The sequence below is a fragment of the Pimephales promelas genome, chromosome 2 (assembly GCF_988280905.1).
Source record: "Pimephales promelas chromosome 2, fPimPro1.hap1.1, whole genome shotgun sequence".
NCBI classification, from domain to species: Eukaryota; Metazoa; Chordata; class Actinopteri; order Cypriniformes; family Leuciscidae; genus Pimephales; species Pimephales promelas.
Genome location: NC_142770.1, coordinates 35750957 through 35769687, shown reverse-complemented (window position 1 = coordinate 35769687; position 18731 = coordinate 35750957). Strand labels below are relative to the sequence as shown.

Genomic DNA, 18731 nt, shown 5'->3' with positions numbered 1-18731 from the left:
AGAAAACTTTTCAGTTTTTCTCCATTTAATGGACTTAATGACAACCAACTATTCAAATGTTCAAAGAACACAATCCTACACAATCCCAGTTGAGAAATAAGGGTCTTATCCAGCAATATTTAAAAAAGAAAAGGAAAAAAATACATCTCTGAGATGCGCCGTGCATTGCGTCATCACGTTGGAATGGTCAGGCATCACATCATCCAAGTTATTTGTATGTATTCGTCTGTGAAAATTCCAACTCATTTTCTTCTCCAACTTCAAAATAGTCCAACATCTTTGGTTTATTTTTTCATAACCTTTACAACGTGATGTCGCATCTCAGAGATGTACAAGATGGGGATTGGCGGTTAAGTTTTTTTTTTTTTTTTTTTAAATGTCGCTGGATAAGACCAATAATTTTATTTTTATTTTTTTTAAATGTTATAATACCCTTATTTCTCTACTGGGATTGTCTAGGGACTTTAAAGCTGCATTGAGGGACATTTGAACATTTGAATAGTTGGTTGCCATAAGTCCATTATATGGAGAAAAATCCTGGAATGTTTCTCAAAAACCTTAATTTATTTTCGACTAAAGACAGACAGACATGGACATGGGGGTGAGTAATTTATCAGGGCATTTTTTATTTGAAAGTGAAATAATCCTGTTAACGGTCACAGGCACACCGGTGGGCACAAATCCATTACATATTTAAAACAGTAATATCCTATACTAAACCTAAACTAATCTTAGACTCTAACTAATAGATCTAACTAAACTATATCTCATTTGAAAGCTTACAATCTCTACTTTGCATATTTTGTGATTTTCAAAATAAATTACAGAGGAGCCATAATTTATCAATTTGCAACAAGAATATTTTCATATTCCTAAGGCGTGTTCAGACCTTTTATTTTGAAATAGCAATGAACATGAGAAATGAAACGTTTGGTACTGCGGCCAAACAAAGTCTCTGAAAGCTCATTTGAGAAACCTAAATTTTGAAACACAACTTGTTCAGATTTTTTACTTTATATTTTTGCAGTTTTAGAGTCACCCAGTTTTTAAAAATATATATTTCATATAAAATATGAATAATTAATTTTTTTTTACATTTCCATAAATTCAAACTTCTAGAACTTTTTTCTGTATCACTTTCTTAATTTTTCACTTCTACAAAAGTCTGCCAAATGTCTTATTTACAACCATTTAAGTTTGAAATGTGCATTTTCATGTCTACTCAAAAAAGGGCGCTGACAGTTAACAGGCCGGTTCACATATCGCGTCTTTTGCGCGCTCAAGTTCGTTATTTCAAATGTAGGCGCACGGTATGCGCGCTCATAATGGAAGCGGTGCGGTTGTAAACTAATGTAGCATAGAGCACACAAGCATATTATGCGCTTTGCGTTTGTATTTTCCTAATTTCTGACAATATTCGGAGTGAATGTATTGTAAAAAGGCCCTAAAACAGCCAAAACTAGTAACTAATGTTAGCTAGCAGCCAGATAACAACGTGCAACCTACGTAAAGTTAGTGTTCGTTTATAACTTACCAGTAGGGTGGTAGCTATCAGAGACAAAACACCTTTAATGGTTTACAGTAAAACGTATGATGATAATGAACATGGAAAGTGACTAAGGGACGGTATCATCAACCTAGTAATACTGACGCAAAACTAGTTAGCAAAGAGCCGTTAACGTTAAGTTCGTTTAGTTACAACTAACTGCTATTAATATACGTGCAGTTTAGTGTCGAAAATTATTCAAATTGACATGTTCTCTCGTGTACCGCTAAAATAACAACGAAACTGAACATGAACCTTAGCAGAGCAAGCCAAGTTCGTTAACGTAAAACAAAAAAAAATGTGCAACGTGAATGCTAACGCCCTTGGCCATTCGCGGTTGTATTGTGAAGTTTAAGACAATAACGCCAAATTAGCTAAGACTATACGCACACATGGACATTGAATTCAATAGGCTGACCGAACTTACCTTCAATTTAGCAGAATTTTCACCTTCACCAGCGATAAAAAGCTGTGCCGTCCAGCAATACTTGAACACGGCTCCGCCTCGCGCCAAAACGGCTGTCGTGTTGCCTCGGGCCAATCAGAGTGACGTTTATTGGTTGGGTGATGATGATGTGCTCGTGCTGCCTCGGGCCAATAAAAGTGGCGTTTATTGGTTGGGTTATGATGACGTGCTCGTGCTGCCTCGGTCAATCAGAGTGATGTTGACTGGTTTTTGACTCTTTAGTTGAAATCCAAAGTCAAAGAACTTATTTGTACTCTTTTTTTTTTCTTTTTTTTTTGCTGCTGTTGGTTCTTTTTAAGATAGGAATAAGGTGGACATGCATATAGTACTAGGCTAACATGAAATTATGTTTGGAATTTCCCACAAATTATATTTCCAAAGAAATAAATATATTAATGCAAACATACGGATAAATAAACAACTTGATTAGGCTAGTTAAAATAAAATAAAAACTGTTAAAGAAAAACAGGAAAAAGAAAAAAGAAAAGAAAAAGAAAACTTAAATTAAATTATACAGATAATAAATTGTGTTTGTTTATAAATAATCTGTATTCATATGTATTAATCATGTTGATAGGCGCTATTTGTAAATAAAACAATTAAATCATGTATTTTCTACAACTGTAATAGACGTCCAAATGACGTCCAAAAAATTACCAAGTTCAAAGGTCAAATGTTGAACGTCAAGAGGACGTCCAAGTTAGGTCATGGTTGGACGTCCAAATAGTGGACCTAGTTTGGACGTCGAATAGACGTCCAGAATTGGTCATGGACCGACAGACCCAATATAGACATGATTTGTACGTCTATCCGACGTCCAATGTTTAGTGGGAAGCAGCTGAAACATGCCAACAGAAAACAGAAGAAAGTTGTCATAAATTTCGGATTCAACACATCCTTTTAAAACAACGGGACCCGTGTATATCATGAACTGGCGGAACTCTGTGGCCTTCCATCTATCCACATCTGTCAAAGAACGAGGTTTCCTGGCAAACTCTTGAGGCATAAACGAACGGAGAGCAATTAGTCTGTCAGAAATCTGTGTGATACGCTGTGATGACAACCTTGTTCTAAGCTTTTTCCCTTTCATCCACATTTGAATTAATCTCCTCATCACTCCAAGACAGCAGGTGTGCATGTAGTCTAACGGGAATTGGGTTACCATTTTTACTAGTTCGTGCAAGGGGCTTAAGGTATTGTTCAAATGGTGTTCTTCATTTGTCATCATTTCATAATCCATGTCAGTACGCAGTGGAGCATCTGTTTCAGGATATGTCATTTTATTAGACCATACTCCAGTCTGGGAACATTTGTCACAACCAAAGTAGCCATTGTGAGACTTGACATTTTTGAGGAATGCTCGTGCAGGGGCGTCGCAAATAAAGGAGGAGACAACAACTTTGAAACGAGTACCATTCTTTACAATGCCTTCTCGCAAAACCACTTTTAATTCTGCAATGAATTCTCTCAAATACTCCCAGACTGAGCTCGGTTTACTATTGCCACAGAACAAACCGATTACAAATGGGGATCGTGTTTTATCACAGTCAACTGTTGCAAGAATTGGCCAAAATTGTCTTCCGGAGCTTTTAAACAGGGGGATGCCATCAATATTAAACTGCAATGCAAGAGTTTGGACATATTCAGAAATATTGGAGATCCTACCTAATATGTTTTGCAAGCCATTTACCAGGCCAAAATGGTAATATTCGCCATTGCAAATGTTTACCACGGGTACATTTGTCGGTGTATCAAGAAGAGTCCTTGCATCCTTGGGCAAATCAGGAAATTCTGGTCTTAAGATTGCCAATAGTGCTGTTAGAGCTACTAGAGGGATGCAAAAAGATGCTGCCCATGTTTGCAGTTTAGTTTGCAACTGATTAAGTGAATTGTTGCTACTGCTGTCAGATTCTACATTTGTTTGGATGCTGCCAGGATCGGAGAGATTGTCAGAATCAGAGATGAAATCAGACTCCGTGTTTTTTTCCAGGTCACATGAGTTCTCATGTGGGGGCAAAAGAGAGGAAACTGCATCACAAGAGGATATATCACCACTTTCAGTGTCTTGACGTGTGTGACCATGAACACTAGAGTCATCAGTGTTTTCAGTTTGTGTTTTGTATTCATCCAAAATCTCTTTTTCTATCTGTTGTACACTGGCCAAAGTCTTTCTCCTTATATTGTACATTTAGGCTAAATGGATTTTACGTCATAGGAATAATTCTATAAATCATTATTACATTATTATAATACTTGTTTGACATCCTAAAACACCATTGATGATGTAACGTAGACAGAGACTCTCATAACTAAAAAGATGTTTGAGCCCTCTTTATTGTCCTGGTACAATTCAATGCTTTATCTTTGTTCAACGAGCAGTTTATGGGTTGAATCTCTTAATTTGATATCTCAGAGAGCACGAGATTGATGCATTTAATCTTAAAATCTACAAAATTTTCTTGCGGGGGAGCATGGCCCCGAACCCCCTAGAGGCACAGAGGTGCACCCAACATAGTTTTACAAAGTCCTATGGGAAAGAACGACCATTTATGAACTTTACTCGAAGCATAATACAAAAGCTCAAGTCAGTAAAACTGTAAATGCCCAACGCATTCTCATCCTTTAACGTCATATAGAACGCTAGTGACAAAACGGCGCTATACTACGCACATGGCACCCGTTATCGTTAATATAACACGTGCTGTGAGGGCTAAGTTTAGGTGTGGGGTAGGGTGTACGTGTCATATTCACGCTAAAGGATTTATAACGTCTTGGGTTCGCGTGTTATATTAACGATAAAGGGAGCCATGTGCGTAGTATAGCGCCGTTTTTGCATATAGCGTTCTATATGACGTTAAAGGAACACTCCGACTTTTTGGGACTTTAGCCTATTCACCTTACCCCCCAGAGTTAGATAAGTCCATACATACCTTTTTCATCTCCGTGCGTGCTATAAGTCTGTTTGACGCACCCACCGCTAGCCTAGCTTAGCACAAAGACTGGATGTGAATGGTTGCAGCTTTTATACTAATCCAAATGAGTGACAAAATAACGCAAACGTTTTCCTATTTACATGTTGTGGTTTGTATAGTCACAGAGTGTGCAAATATCAAGGCCATATGAGACACAGACATCTTTTGACCGTATAAATACTATATTTTCTGAAGGGGAAGCACTGCTACTTGGGCAGAGTGATAACGATCACCTGAGACGCACCGTGACGAGGAGCAGAGAGTTCGCTTCGCTCAGCGTTGGAATAAAGAGTCAGCAATTACTAACGTTAGATAGAAAAGCAAAGTTTATCATGGGTGTTTGCTTTATTGTATGAGCTGTGACAATAAACAGGGGAGACCAGGTAATACAGTACCATGTTTCATTGATTTCCAACCAAAAACGCACCCAGATTTATAAATATCACATGAATAAATAATTATTATTACAGGAATCAATATGTTTTAAATGCAATTTATTAGCTGAACCAAATGTATTCAACAGTAAATACATTTGCCTATATAATATACAGTTTTGCATTACTATAGGATAGAATAAGGGGAAAGTAATAGCACAAATTGTTTTTGCACAATGAACTCACAGCCTATCGTACCCTTTTGCACGCTCAAGTTCGTTATTTCCATGGTTATTTCAAATTTAGGCTACTAGGCGCGCCGCGCGCAGGGTGCAAGTTCAACGCGGTGAACGCGTTAGTTTTTTTTTCCCAAGCGCGTCCGCACCGCATCAAGATAAAAACATATTCATACCCTAATCATATAATAGTGTCACTAACGTTACATTAGATCTGGCTAAAGGCACTGTTACAGTAGGTCATCTAAAAACATAACGGAACACTTACCTCAGCCGCAGGTGATCCACTTGTCCTGTCTGTACGCTATCGATGGGATGGCCGTATCCTTCAGCACATTATGGTCCGTGTGGCAAATTCCATTTTTTCAAAATAGTCGTCCTCATTGAAATGTACCGAGCAAACATAATGTCCCTTGATAATCTTAGGTGTGTTTGGATAAATATCCAGAGTAAGTTAGCCATTTATCATCCAGTCAGCGTTTTTAGTTGGAATTCTGTGAAACATGGTTACCTCCCCTGTTTACTGTCGCAGCTATTTACAATAGAGCGAAAACCCATGACTCTAAACTACGCTTTTACTATTTATAAATTGCTGACTCTATTACCCAAACACCGAGCGAACTCTCCGCTCCTCACCACAGCGTGTCTCCGGTGATGCGGTTATTACGCCGTCAAAGTAGCAGTGCTTCGCCTTCAGAGAATAGTTCCCAGGTTTTATACGGTTAAAAGATGTCTGTGTCTCATTTGACTTTGTTATTTGTACATTATGTGACTATACAAATCACAACATGTAAATAGGAAAACGTTTGCGTTATTTTGCCACTCATTTGGATCAGTATGAAAGCTGCAACCAGTCACATCGAGTCTTTGTGCTAAGCTAGGCTAGCGGTGGGTGCGTCAAACAGACTTATAGCACGCACGGAGATGAAAAAGGTATGTATGGACTTATCTAACTCTGGGGGGTAAGGTGAATAGGCTAAAGTCCCAAAAAGTCGGAGTGTTCCTTTAAGTTTCTCTTGGGGTCCTCCTCCCGTTTTTGGGTTCTTTCTCCTGAATATTTCTTTTTTGGCATCTTGTACCACGTTTTTGTACCTTTTTTGTACGTCTTTGACGCTCCGCTCAACGGTTGGATTAACGCTGTTTACTGTCGTCGCAATCTTTTTCCAAATTAAACACTTCTTTTTATTGCTACATTCTCTGTTAAATTTTCCCAGTAAAATGTCCTTGTAACTGTTATACTCCTCCAACAAACACATATTTTCTGCTGGTGTAAACTGCACTGAACGGTTGAATGCACTTATTTAGTCTAATTACCTTATGGTCTGAGAGGGGAGCGAAAGAATGAGAAATATCTTTTACAAATTGAAGAGCTGATGAAGAGATCAGGAAGAGGTCGATTCTCGATTGGGAAGACTTACTTCTATTTGACCAAGTAAATTCCTGCAAATCAGGGTGAAAGAAACGCCATGTATCTGTAAGAGAAAATTTCGAGCATAATGATAAAATGTTAATATTTAACGGCTGGCTATCGTTATTTCTGGGAGGAAGTCGGTCCAAGGAGTCATCCACACATTCATTTAAATCCCCACCTAAAATCACAAAAGAATCTGGGTACTTGATAAGTACTTCATTCAATTCTGAGGTTATCTGAGAGAAGAGAGACCATATGCATTTAGTTCAAAATAGTTATGCAACCCCCTTGTTGCTAAGAAATATAAATGTAGCAAATCACTAGCAAAGCTATTTTTTTATATAGTTGCATTTTTGTATTGCGATATATTGTGACAGAATATTGTTACACCCCTAGCACCTTTAAATTTAAAGAGGACATTAATATAAAACTGTGATTCACCTGACTTAAACGGCTTTGTGTTGTACCAAAACACTACCCTGGAAATCCAGAGTTCTCGCGAGAGCACACGTTGAATTTGCGCAGAGTTACTCTGGTGTCGAGTAATGATGGTCATTAAATATGCACTTGTATTTGAGCTACACCAATCACATCGGGTTATCTGATATAGCCGGGCCAGTCGAAGTCATAATTAAACATTCCAAGATGGCTATGGATGAACACTAGTTGTTCAAATGGCTTTTTGGTCACTACAATTAAAGATTTAGACTTGCCTTTTCCTCTAAAAGAGGAACAGAAGACGGCACTCAAATCATTCCTTTGCAAGAAAGAAGCTTTTTCCGTTTTGCAGAAGAAGGAAAGCGTCTAATCTACCAGTTAGCCCTGCTGGTAGCCAAGCGTATGTGGCTTAGACTGTGTAATGCTGTGATTGGTCGTAGTCTAATAACATATTTTGGCCCGATGTTCAAAATCCTGAACCACCCCTTTAATATCAAGTGTAAATGCAGTGATTCTTACATATGTAATACTTACGAATTATCACACTGCAAATATTAAGGTCCTGGAAACTTAGTTTCCCCTTCCGTCCCTTCATACTGTAGTGACTCCAAACACAGTTGAGCGCAACTGATCTCAATATCCTCCGGATGGCGTCACCAGGGGTTTTGCCTCCAAAAAGGCTAAGGTGATGGACCTGTAATAAAAAAAGCAGTTATTAATTTGGGACAGATAGACACTTCCATTCCTAATCCATTTATAATTGGACACTAGCATTATAATTGTTGAAAATTCAGGCTGTGACTAGGAAGAAAACAGATTCTCTCATATGCACAAAAATTTATTGCACAATGTTATTAATTAATGCATGTTTTTTTTTTTTTTTTTTGGTTGACTTTAGATTGATGATGAATAGGCTGTCAAGTTTTCGACGCAAACTGATATGTTGTGTTAATGTGCATATTTATGTGCACTTTGCAAAAGTTTTGCATGATTTCGAAGTAAATTACATTATATATGTAAAAGGAGATTTTAGGTGATTAAAAACACAATTATAATCTGCTGTTAAATGTACTTACAGTTTTTTTCCTGTATTCACGGTCTTTCATCTTAGAGCACAAATCATTTAGTTCCTGCGTGCTACGGCAAGGATTAAGGAGGTACTCCGAAATGTCAATTGTTGGCTGGCCAATACTTCTTAAAAGTGTTTCAATGGCTGACAGCTTTTGGTCCATTTTGTCAAGTCGAATAAACATGGCTCGTTCAAGTTTCTTCAACTCGGTGTTGCCTGAAATGTGCAGTTCACATGTTAACATGCAAAAAGAAAGCAGCTGAAATAACTGTATCAACATACAATTGTGGTAAAATAATGTCTATATTTAAATAGCGAAATAATGCAAACATTGGGCTGCATATAAAGAAACAAAATACATGTGCCATGGATAAATAAAACGGAATCGCCTCCGCATGGACAATAAAGAAATTATTTCAAACCATATTGTTGATAAATAATACGAGAACAAAGAAAAAAAATATGACGGTATTGGTAAACATCTTTAATATTAGGCTTACTGTTTCAAATGACATCATAGCTGTTTGAGCTGTGCACGCTGAAGCTGAAGAGAACGAATGTTAATGCTTTGCTAGAAGGTTAACCAACTCAACGGTTGCTGAAGAATGCAACTAAATTCAAGAATTTACAACTTTTTATTACAAGTGTAATAATACAAGTATAGTGATATAACAGTTCCAAACATGACTTTTAATGTTTTGGATTGCTGTTTGATCACATGCTCTGAAGCTGAAGGGAACTAACACCGGGAAACTGAAGAACTTTTCTAGCAGGTCGTTTAAATCAACGAAACATCCTATGTGAAATGAATCAGATATTTATAAAAATCTAATATTTCGACTTATATCAGCACAAAATTACGTGAATGCACAAATGCGAACTGACTGTGCTGGTCAGAACATGTAATCCCTGTTCTGGACGCGCTATTTCCTCAACAAGAATTTCACAACAATTAGATAATCCATTATGTAATACTGATACGTGAATGCTCATGATCTAATATAGGCGTGAATACTCAAGCGAACTGAATGCTTGTCATGAAGACTTGACTCCATAGACACGCTCCTTCCGCCTCAACACGCTCGTCGCACTTGAACACTGGCGAACAAGAATTCACACCATTCTTTTACAGGCGCGCTCTTATTATGTTATGAAGCCTATGGACAGATTTGTGCTGAACATGTTGCACTTAAAGGGTTAGTTCAGCCAAAAATGAAAATTATGTAATTAATGACTCACCCTCATGTCGTTCCAAGCCCGTAAGACCTCATTGCTCGTTCACGATTCCAATGACGCTGCTGACGCGTTAACTTGTGCGCCCGAGCTTCGTTTACAGTCTGATGGAGACGCGTGCTGTATTCAAGCTTTTCTACATTGTTTGTATTTTGGTATTGCAATATTTTTTAAAAATGGTTAGTAACTGTGCATGTCGCCGATGTCCTAATCGTCCTATTTGGGCGCACAAGATAACACGTCAGCAGCGTCATTGGAATCATGAACGAGCAATGACAACAGAGCCGGAAGAGAATGCAATGCTGAATAAAGTTGTTGTTTTTGCTATGTTTGGACCAAAAAGTATTTTCGATGCCTCAAAAAATTCGAACTAACCCACTGATGTCACATGGACTACTTTGATGATGTCTGTATTGCCTTTATGGACAAGGACAGTTTAAGGTACATACATTTTTAATTGGAGGAACAGAAAGCTCTCCGACTAAATCCAAAATATCTTAAACTGTGTATCAAAGATGAGCGGAGGTCTTACGGGCTTGGAACAACATGAGGGTGAGTCATTAATTACATAATTTTAATTTTTGGGAGAACTAACCCTTTAACATATCTTCCTTTTCGAAGTGATTCCAATCAATCAAAACCATCATGGCGAACAGCGCACATTTCTCAACTGAAGTAAATAATTTATTATCTATTGGTTTTGATATATCAGTCTTATTTTCTTATCGGATCAATAACATCAAAAATGGCCGTTCCTTTCATTCCTAGAATCGGCCAAACCAGCAATATTAACATCGGTTATCGGCCACAATTTTCAAATCAGTGCATCACTACATAAATTGCAAAAATATGTCTAATGCTATATGCCTATGCTAAAGCTATTAATTAGTAGTCCCAAACTGTTTGTATTAGTATTATGTTTTGTATTTGTTTTTGTTAATACAATGTTGGTATGAGCCACCACAGTCATTTAAACAGAGAAAAAAAAAATAACACAGAGTGAAAATAAAGTGTAAAATAATTGTAATCACGATTAGAAATTTGATTAATTATGCAGCCCTATAACAGTACATTATTATATTATTAGAATATTAATTTGATTTCTAAAGGATGAATTCTGAAGTTGAAAATTCTGCTTTGACCACAGGCTTAAATTTTTAAAAGTTTAACATTAAGTTGTAATATTTCACAATATCACTGTGTGGTGAGCAGGACGGCCGAGGGACGTGAGAGAAAGTCGCGAGGCCGGTGGTGCGATTGCTAATGAGCAGCACCTGCGAGGCACACCGGTCTCGCATCTCTCACGAAGGAGCGGAGCCATAAAGGGGGAGCGACGGAGTGGATGATCGAGAGAGGAACAGGCCTGCTTTTGTTTGTGTTTTATATTTTATTTGGTAAGCCAGCAGTCGTCCGCGAGGGGCTGCTGGCCGGTATTTTATATTTTATTTTCGGTAGCCAGCAGTCGTCCGTGAGGGGCTGCTGGCAGGTATTTTTAGGGCCCGAGCACTAACAGTGCGAGGACCCTATTGAAACTGTTAGGATTATTTTTTATTTTTTTTTTTTTTTTCTGCAAAGTAAGTGCCATTTTCGGGGCCGCAACATGCTCAAAAACTCACCAAATTTGGCACGCATGTCAGGACTGGTGAAAAATTTCGTATTTTGTGGGTTTCGCAGATGGGCGGGGCAAAATGGCACGCTAGCGCCACCTAGAAAATTGGAAAAAATTAGCCCCTCGTCCACGTTCAACCTACATGCACGAAATTTGGTGGGGACGTGTATCATATCAAGACGCACAAAAAAGCCTCAAGAACCCATACCCTAAACTCGACAGGAGGTCCGCCATTTTGAATTTGGCGGCCATTTTTGGACGATTTACAGACTCCGTACTTTAACGAACTCCTCCTAGGGATTTAGTCGGATCGACTTAAAATTTCTGCTGTGCCTTCTAAAGGCATTGACGATGTAAAGTTGTGCTATCTGCGCGTTTTCGTCGATGGGCGTGTCCGTGGCGTCGAAGATTCGCCATGAAACAGGAAGTTGTAGTAACTTGGCTGTAAATGCCCAGATCTGCACGAAATTTTACACATTTGACAAGAGTCACGCCCTGAACAAATCTACATGCCGACATTCACCCACAGTCATAGCGCCACCTGCTGGCAACAGGAAGTGACCTTTAACGAAGCAGCCCCCGCCGCTTGTTTGACCGACATGTACGAAATTTCTGTGGTACATCTATCATGACCAGACGCACAAAAAAGCCTCAAGAACCCATACCCTAAACTCGACAGGAAGTCCGCCATTTTGAATTCGGCGACCGATTTGGGATGATTTACACACTCCGTACTTTAACGAACTCCTCCTAGGGATTTAGTCGGATCAACTTCAAATTTCTGCTGTACCTTCTAAAGGCATTGACGATGTAAAGTTGTGCTATCTGCGGGTTTTCGTCGATGGGCGTGTCCGTGGCGTCGATGATTCGCCATGAAACAGGAAGTTGTAGTAACTTGGCTGTAAATGCCCAGATCTACACGAAATTTTACATATTTGACAAGAGTCCCGCCCTAAACAAATCTACATGCCGACATTCACCCACATTCATAGCGCCACCTAGTGGCAAGAGGAAGTGACATTTAACGAAGCATCCCCCGTCGCATGTTTGACCGACATGTACGAAATTTCTGTGGTACATCTACCATGTCCAGACGCACAGAAAAGTCTCTTGGAGCGATGCCCTAAACTCAACAGGAAGTCAGCCATTTCTAATTTTACCGCCATTTTTGGATGATTTACTCATTACGTACTTTAACTAACTCCTCCTAGGGCTTTAGTCGGATCGCCTTCAAATTTCTGCTGTGCCTTCTAAAGGCATTGACGATGTAAAGTTGTGCTATCTGCGGGTTTTCGTCGATGGGCGTGTCCGTGGCGTCGATGATTCGCCATGAAACAGGAAGTTGTAGTAACTTGGCTGTAAATGCCCAGATCTACACGAAATTTTACACATTTGACAAGAGTCCCGCCCTAAACAAATCTACATGCCGACATTCACCCACATTCATAGCGCCACCTAGTGGCAAGAGGAAGTGACATTTAACGAAGCATCCCCCGTCGCATGTTTGACCGACATGTACGAAATTTCTGTGGTACATCTACCATGTCCAGACGCACAGAAAAGTCTCTTGGAGCGATGCCCTAAACTCAACAGGAAGTCAGCCATTTCTAATTTTACCGCCATTTTTGGATGATTTACTCATTACGTACTTTAACTAACTCCTCCTAGGGCTTTAGTCGGATCGCCTTCAAATTTCTGCTGTGCCTTCTAAAGGCATTGACGATGTAAAGTTGTGCTACCTGCGCGTTTTCGTCGATGGGCGTGTCCGTGGCGTCGATGATTCGCCATGAAACAGGAAGTTGTAGTAACTTGGCTGTAAATGCCCAGATCTGCACGAAATTTAACACATTTGACAAGAGTCCCGCCCTGAACAAATCTACATGCCGACATTCACCCACAGTCATAGCGCCACCTGCTGGCAACAGGAAGTGGCCTTTAACGAAGCAGTGTGGCAAATTCACAGCCACAACAGCTGAACTGCAAAATATGTAATGCGGCCACCTCACACCCCGACGCGCTACAGGTGCGAGGGCCCGCCCATCGCTGCTTGCAGCTTTAATGTTTGTTTATTTTGTTTAAATAAAGTTTTATTTTTCATTATTATCCGGTTCCTGCCTCCTTCTTCCCTGAACCTTGTTACACACTGTATTTTTGTTCAAATAAATGCAACCTTTGTGAGCAGAAGAGACTTCTTTTCAAAAACTTCTTATAGCACCAAACTTTTTAAATGAAAGAAAAAAACAAAACTTGTACTCACACAAACTGGTTTCCCCGGCTGATGCAGGTATATCTATGGCCACATGAGCTGAAAATTAAAAATACAATAACAAGTTGAATATATATGAATATATTACTGTCGCGGTTTCATTGGAGTTCTTTCATTTGAATTCAATGCAGGAAAAACACTGCTGTACGAACTGAATAAAAACTGGTTCTTATTAAATATTCACAAGTTATAATAATAGTGTGTTTTTTTCTCGGAGATGTTTAACATTAAAGACAGACAGCACAGCAGTACACAGTCAATTTAAGACCAATGCACAGGAGATGACACACATTTAGTTTTCACTCAACTGTATTTAAGTGAAAACCTACACGATGGTAATTTTGACACTATATTTATGTGGAAGCTGCGAAAAAGATCTATAGCAGCTAACGTAGCAACGTAAATTCGTGATAACAGGACACGACGAAGGCCCGCGACTCCAGTTATGAGCTGGCCTGGATTTCCCTGACATTGGGTGTCTGTCAGAACACGGAATGAGATCGTATCGGCTTGTGCGCTTAATAACTCTTGGTAAAATCCTTTAACGTTATTCATTTTCTCATCCATGCATTTTTTATGATTCTAGTGTCAAATTATTCCTCAAATTGAGTGTGAAAGGAACCGCGAAATGCGATAGAAACAGGTAAATCTCTAACAACAACCAAGTTATCGTTAGCTGCTACCATATGACATCAAATCACGCATATCCAAATTCTTATTAATATAATTCACATTATGAAGAAAAAAAATCTAATGTTACACGGCTCTCCTCAATGAAATGGCGCCAAACGTCGTTGGATAACCGTCAGCGTAGGAAACTCAGTAACCAAACTACCAGCATAGCATATTTTTTTCATCTACAATATGTTATACATTTAGATTGTAATCCTGAGACAAATAGCATCTTAGTATTCAAAGATATTTCCAGAATCAACTGGACCTACCATTAGTTGATCGAAGCACCGCGACTAACCCAGAGAGCACGTGAACATATTTCAGCGCGATTTTATGCAATACCTTTTTTTTTATTTTTTTACAGTCAGATGCCTTAACTGTTTTGTAACATTTTGTTTGATTTGTTTTTGCAGTTGATCTGCGTACAGCACACTCATCTCTTAAAGAGGCACTACACTATTAGGCTACAAACCTCAAAACGTTTCCAATATCTGTTGTAACTCTAGTTCAATGTACACATCTGAATTAAACATGCAAATAATAATAATAATAATAATAATTAAATAATAATAGAAATAACAAAACTCCACTGAAAACAAAACACCTCCCACTTAAGTTCCTGATCTTACAATCCAGGGAACTTAAAAACAAACTCAAATAACACCCTTTAATTATTATTTATATACACATACATTTTAATTTTATTTTTTTTTATTTATTTTTTTTCACTTTAAGATAGCCCGTGGCTTTGCACAATGTCTATGTGTTAGTGTTCAATGAAGGCACAACCAGTGGAGAAACAGCTTAGTCCAATGTCCAAGTCAATCACATCCCTTTGGCAGGTATGTAGTGTACTGCCCGGGTATGCAAGGTATGGAATGTGCATGCACTTATTTCTTCATGTATGTGCAATGTGAATGGCATGGTGGCAGCGCTAGGCTTACACCAACCAGCCAACAGGAGGTAAGGGGAATGAGCAGAATGAGATTGTTTCAGGAAGAGGTGTGTGTCAAGGTAGCTGGGGTGGATGAGTTTCATCCTCCACCGGGAGAAGGACAACTAGTCTTCTCACGTCTCTTCTGATAACTGTCATGGGCAGTGAAGAACTCCTCTTCTTACGGCCACCCACCAGGGATACAGGAAGGCCAGTACATGTTGAGATGTCAGCATCCCTGACAATTCCTTTACGGTCAGGATAAGTTGTCAGAATCCGGCCCAAACGAAACTGACCTCTTAAAGCATTTGTGTCAGCAATCCAGACGAGATCCCCGACTTTGACATTCCTCTCCGTCCGGTGCCATTTATGTCGAATGAACAGATTTGGGCCAGCTAGTTCCCTCCACTTAGCCCAGAACCGGTCCACTCCGATTTGAATAGCCCTTAAACGACGCCAGGGATGGGTCTCTAGGTCAAGCCCGCTGGTGTCTCCTCCAAGCGATGCTCGACCAAGTATGAGGGAGTTGGGTGTTAATTACTCGATCGAGTCTTCCTGTTCTTGAGCTCTGGCATCGATTGGGCGTTCGTTTGTCAGGTTGGCTGCCTGATAGAACAGCGTTTGGAGCTCCCCCATGTGAGTGACTCTGTAACTCCTCTGAGGCTCATGAGTGCCCTCTTCAAAAGCTTTACAGCAGCCTCCGCAGCTCCATTCCTGTGAGGTGCATCTGCCAGGTGAAAATCCCACTTCCACTCAGTCCCGTTCTTAGCGGCAACATTTTCTATTGACGTAGCCTGCAGGCAAGCTAGATTTTTATACAGCTCACGCAGAGCTGACTTGGCGCCAATGAAGTTGGTGCCTCTGTCAGACCATAGTTTCCTTGGATGCCCCCTCAGAGCAACAAAGCGGGAATATGCTTGGAGGAAGCTTTCTGCCGACTGGTCATCAGTGAGGTCCGCATGGACAGCTCTTGAGGCCATACAACAAAAAACAATACCCCAAACCTTCTTACTTGTCCTTTTTTTTAACAGCGTCTTTCACCTCGAAGGGGCCAAAAAGGTCAAGGGTTGTATACTCAAATGGGCTTGCTCTTTTGGTGCGCTCTTGAGGGAGCTCACTCATTACTTGCTGACACATCTTGGCTTTTTGCTTCCTGCAGGTGACACAGTTGTTCAGCACCTTTTTAACTGTTCTTCGTCCTTGCACAATCCAAGCTTTCCTTCTTGTCCATAGAAGGGTAGAGGCAACACCTTCATGATTTTCTTCATGTGCCTCCCTGGCCAGTAGGATTGCAAGCCACGACTGGCATGGAATTAAGGGTACAGCCAATCTGTCCTCATTCCAGCATTGGATTCTCCCTCCGCAGAGCAAGAGTCCTGTCATTTCCTCCTTCTGAACAACCAGGCGATCCAGGGTTGTGTCCCGAAACTCGATACCATCTTGAGCTTCGAGAGCTAGATCTTTGAAAGCTTTTGCCCTTTTTTCCACAGATAGGTATGGTCTTGCCTCCCACTTTGACCCAACTGGGGCCTGGCCGTCACCTAGCCAGATTTCTACTGCTTGTCTCATCCATGCAATGGTTCCGCATAACCGTGACAGTGAACTGAACCTTCGGGGGTCGACAAGGCGCACAAGTGCTACACTGGATGGACTTGACCATTTCCTGGACTGGGCCTCTGCTGTAACTAGGGCTGAGAACGGCTTCCTCCGAAGTCCCCCAATCTCCTCAGCAACAGAGGGGTTGATCTCTCTGGCAGTTTTAACAGGCCAATCTGATTCAGGCAACTTCAAAAATTCTGGGCCTTCCTGCCAGACTGATCCTTCAGCAAGCTCCTCAGGGGATGCCCCTCTCATGATGAGGTCGGTGACGTTCTGTCTTCCTTCGACCCACCTCCAGTCTTCTACTGATCCGGCCTTTTGGATTTCTCCAATCCGTTTTGCAAAAAATGTCTGATAGCCATAACTATCCTTCTGGATAGCTCCCAGGATTGTCTGGCTATCGACAAAATGGATCCACCGATCGACCTTGATGTAGCAGTGCTTCTCGAAGTATGTCTTCAAGCGAGATGCAAAGACAGCCCCGCACAACTCAGCTTTAATGACATCACCTTTCTAGTCTAGAGGAGTAAGCTGGGCCTTTGACTCAACCAGCCTTACTGCGACTCCATTTTCTGTCTCCCACCGTAGGTAAAGAATGGCTCCGTAGGAAGCTTCACTACCATCGGAAAACGTGATCCCCATTGGGCAACCTATGGCTCCAAGGGGTGTGAGACTCCTGTTGAATCGAAGTTGGCCAAGCCTTACATATTGCTCAAAGAGTTTTATTGCAGCCTCTCGAAGACGTAGCGAAAGAGGATCGTCCCAGGTGTCCTTGGAGGGATGGTCTCTTCCTGCTTCCTGAAAGGACTCTCTTACGAGCATCACTCCTCGTTGCTTGGCAGGTGAGGCCAGACCGATGGGGTCATCAGACCGGTCCTCATCTTTCCTCTCCTTCTTGAGAAGTTCACTGATGTCAGCACACGAAGTTTATCAGATTCGGGTTCATATCCCAATCCCAATGCCTTGTTCTCCTCGTCCCGCATCTGGTTGGGGAGTAGCAGAGTTTTGGCCTCTGTTGACCTGACATTGCTGGGGTCAATGGGTTTTCTACTCCTCCCACTTTGGCCTGTCAGGATCCAGGGCTTGAGGGAAAAGCCACCCGCTTTTAGGATCTCTTCCACTCCTTCAGTCAGCCAATTCAGAGTTTGGAGATCATCATGTGACGTTAAGATGTCATCCACATAGCAGTCCTCTGTCAGGATCCGGCGCTCTTCAACCATGGATGTAAACTGAGGCAGATTTGCCGTCTCTCTCATGGCAACCTGAGCGATGCATCTGGCAGGCTTGTCGCCGATGTTAACTCTGACGACAGCAAACTCACCGATTTCATTTTCGGGGTCATCCCTCCAGAGGAACCGATGGAGATGAACCTCCTCGTCCTTCAGCCACACTGAATTGTACATTTTTTTAACATCACCGAGGGCAGCATGCAGTCTGCTCCTGAATCTAAGCAGGACACCTCGGATCAGATTGAGCACATCAGGGACTTTGTGCAGGAGGTTGTTCAGGCTAAAACCTCTGAACTCCTGGCTACTGTTCCAGACTATCCTTACTGGCGTTGAGCTAGAATGAGGATTCGGGGCAACCAGATGGCTGATGTACCAGATTGGGCCGTTCCAACCCATGATATTTTCCTTTGTGAGTTTTATGGCTGCTCCTCTTGATACCATCTCACGGATCTGATCTCCATATGCTCCTTTCCACACAGGCTCTCTTGCCAGCCGAGCCTCTGTGTTCTTGAAGGTTGCTTCCACCGCTCGGCGGTTATCTGGGAGAATTGCTGGACTTACTTTCCATGGGTAGGCCGCATCCCAGTGTGGGGCATCGCTGTGTTTATCCGCTAGCACATAAGAGAGGCAGTCCTTTATCTTTTCTAAGCCCCTTACTTCTCCAAGGGTCATCT

At 40.9% G+C, this 18731-nt stretch overlaps 1 protein-coding gene across 1 annotated transcript in view; it reads right to left on the bottom strand.

The window, feature by feature from the left end:
* Positions 1-18731, bottom strand: part of LOC148997269 (uncharacterized) — a 33677-nt gene that overhangs the window by 11252 nt on the left and 3694 nt on the right. Inside the window, exons 2-5 of the mRNA XM_089132972.1 lie at positions 13612-13659; positions 8520-8728; positions 7978-8137; positions 7013-7066 (exon numbers count right to left, since the gene is read on the bottom strand). The gene's annotated coding sequence lies outside the window, so the exon portion shown is untranslated. The remainder of the gene's footprint in view (positions 1-7012; positions 7067-7977; positions 8138-8519; positions 8729-13611; positions 13660-18731) is intronic.